Source organism: Manis javanica, chromosome X, assembly GCF_040802235.1.
Source record: "Manis javanica isolate MJ-LG chromosome X, MJ_LKY, whole genome shotgun sequence".
Lineage (NCBI taxonomy): Eukaryota > Metazoa > Chordata > Mammalia > Pholidota > Manidae > Manis > Manis javanica.
Genome location: NC_133174.1, coordinates 65,686,195 through 65,689,572, shown reverse-complemented (window position 1 = coordinate 65,689,572; position 3,378 = coordinate 65,686,195). Strand labels below are relative to the sequence as shown.

General features: G+C 37.1%; 1 non-coding gene across 1 annotated transcript; it reads right to left on the bottom strand.

The window, feature by feature from the left end:
- Positions 1-471: 471 nt before the first annotated feature.
- LOC118969540 (U1 spliceosomal RNA) lies at positions 472-635 on the bottom strand. The gene has a single exon (XR_005057459.1). It is a non-coding gene; the product is annotated as a U1 spliceosomal RNA (small nuclear RNA).
- Positions 636-3,378: the final 2,743 nt, after the last annotated feature.

Below are 3,378 nucleotides of genomic sequence, written 5' to 3'. Positions count from 1 at the left end.
AAAGCAGCCCTTTCCCCAATGTGTAACAAACTGAAACTAAATGACTTAGAAATGAACTTCAGAGAAATCACAGAACTCATGTATGGACAACCTTTTTGCCTATTTCCATGTGGGCCTCTCAAGAAGGTCACCAGAATCACCAGAGACATTCAAACTGCAAAAGATCCTTTGAGGCCAATGTCTAACAGCCCAACATCTAGAAGTCTTCTGGACTGGCTCACCCTGTTCTTAGAAACTGATTTATAGTCTGTGCCAACCACTAATCTTTGTTTTTCTTTTTATTCCATATAAATGCTAAGTAATGTTATTACTTCCTTCCACCACATAGGCCTAACTTTGGGAGCCCACCTACAGCAATGCCTCCTGGAATGAGACATAATTGTTTAATGGAACTGAACTATTCCCAGGACTAACTGGTTCACTGTCATAAAGCAATCTCCCAACTCAATTCTTTTTCTTCTTTCTTTCATTTAGGGGAAAACACTAACACAGTCTTCCATTACCAAAAATTATGCAGTCAAGTTTTCCCCATTTGGGAAAACTGCACAGGTCATCACATCTGGAGTGTAATGGATAAGCCTTGCCCTGAGAAAACCACCTTTGTGATCATGGTATATCCCCTGCCAGGTGAGTATCCAACTCAATTTGTAGACTATGAAACTTTTGGGGGAAATTTCAAAGACAGGGAATTAAGGCTTACAGAATATACCACCCCAAATGATGTCTCTTTGTCAAAAAAGGATTATTTTAAGCTGAACGAGAACCCCATGAAACAAACCAGTTGTTATCAAATAAATCAAAGAGTATGCCTAAACATGTATCAGTCTATTCTAAGCAAGTGAATTTTTGTTCTTCCTGATAATCATCATGGTAGTTCCCCTGGTGCTCTACATACTCTCAAGGGTCTTAAAAACATATTTGCAACCACTAACAATACATTAGATGGTCTCTGTGCTTGGAGAAGGAGAAAAAAATGGTAACCAAGAGTGGTGCTAATACCAAATTTTTGGTTAATTTCTCATGTGTAAGAGGATGGCCTAAAGGAGATAATCTTTAAAGTAATTAAACAAGGAGGCTATGAAAGCAAACCAAAACCCAATCCAGACTCAATGTGCTCAAATCTAAGAAAATGAAATTTAAGAAAAACCAATCACAAACTGCCATAACCAACCAAATAATTTCCTTGCTTTGCTTCCACTTGTCTGCTCTATAGAAACCTCTCACCTAGCTCCTGTCTGTGGAGCACTCCTAACCACTTTTGGTTTGTTGCTGCCCAATTTAGGTCAATGTATGTATAAATAAAATCTTAAAAATTTTAATGTGGTTCAGTTTATCAGGCTGTTTGGAGGATTAAACGAGATAACTATGTAGTTTCTAGCACACAATAAAGTGCTCAATAGGTGGCAGCTATTGATTATTCAAGTCACAGACTAATGAAAATGTTGAAAGAATTTAAACAAGTACACAAATAACTATAATTGAAGGTAGAATGAGGTAAGTTATCATAACAGAGACATTTAAGGTATGGAATTCCTTTAACGTTTCACGTACCTAGTCTGTGCTTTGTACAATACTCAACTCTGTAAAGGATATAAACATACAATGCAGTCTCAATCCTCAAGGACACTCACATACCTAATATGGAGACAGTAATCTGTATTTTATTTGTATATAGCCTTCATTTCTTCCATTACCACTACCATCACTTCAGACAAAATTCTTAACCATTTTTGCTGGTAATCATCTATCTACCTGGTCTCTGTCTCAGGGCTTTTCCCACTTGGGTCCATTTTGTGCATAGCCTCCAGACTAGATAACTCAAAACAACAGTTGTGCCTTGATATTCTGTTCAGAAACTTCATGGCTCCTTGTTCATAGTCCAAATTGGATAGATCTCTAAGGTTCACAGCAAATCTGTCTTTATGCAACAAGGCCTATGTATATTTCCTGTTGCTGCTGTAACATATCACAAACTTAATGGCTTAAAACAACACAGATTTATGGTCTTAGAATTCTGGATGTCTCACTAAGCTAAAGTCAGCAGGACTATGTTCCTTTCTGGAGGCTCTAGAATGTATTTCCTTGCCTTCTCCAGCTTCAAGAGACTGCTTGCTCTCTTGGGCATGTAGCCATATTCCATCTTCAAAGCCAGCAAAGGTGGTTGAGTATCCCAAGAAACCATCACTCTGATTCTGACCCTTCTGCCTCCCTCTTCCTTCTTTAATTAATTTCTGATTTCACTAGGTTCACTCAGATAATAAAGGATAATCTCCTTATATCAAGGTCAGTTGATCAGCAATATTAATTCCATCTTCAGCCTTAACTCACCATTGTCATGTTATATAATATATTTACATGTTCTGGGAACTATAACATGGACATCTTTGGAGGAGGGCAGGTATTATGTTGCCTATCATACCTATCCCTCCAGTAAGATGGTAGTAGACTCATTAAGGGTAGGAATCAGGTCTTACTCATCTCTATGCAAGACTATGATTTCAGTAATTTTTAAAAAGTTTATCTACCCAAAACAATTAAGCACCAAATAATAAGTGTGTATAATAAAATGCTGTATCAAAAACAATACATAGCAAAATGTATGATCCATATGCACTTTCTCTCTGTTTCTCTTTTTGTCTCTCTTTCTGTGATTGTCTCTGTATCTGGCTCTGTCATACACACGCATGCATACACACACATTGAACTACTATATCTCCTACATATGCCATCAGCTAAAAAAATATTGCCCAATTTTACTTTCTGTCACGTATGTAGCAAGAAATGCAAGTCATGTTTTATTTTCAAAATATTAAATTGTATTCTGATGTTAATATTTTCTTTTCAAACTGCTTAAGGACCCACAATGAGTCTGATATCCACTCACTTTTTTCCCATAACTAAAAAATGCTAGAGATGGTTTTGTAAGTTAGTGAGCCATACACGGCCAGGATAATATGAACTAGGTAACAAGGAGTGGGGTTATCGGGGAGGGAAATATCATGAACAAGTCTGGAAAAGAAGAAAGCACATGTCCCATGGTGAGAAATTTAGAAGGGCCTTCTCAGCTAGAGGAGGTGTTTTTAAACATAAGTTTGCCTTAGGAAGGTTAGATCAGACTGAAGAGACATTGAGTACCCAAATGGAGTATTAGATATCTTCTGGCCAAATCATACATCCTTCCCCATCCTCATTCAACCCAGGGGGATATCAATTTAGCTCAATAGGTTTCTGCAGTGAACTTTTCACTTCTTATATCACACTACTATTTTAGCTTGTAATATATTTCTGTTTCCCTCCCAATCAAGTTCTTCCTTCATTTACTGATTTTTGAAACGAATTTTATCTGTCCTTTCCCCCAAATGTAAATAAACCTCTTAC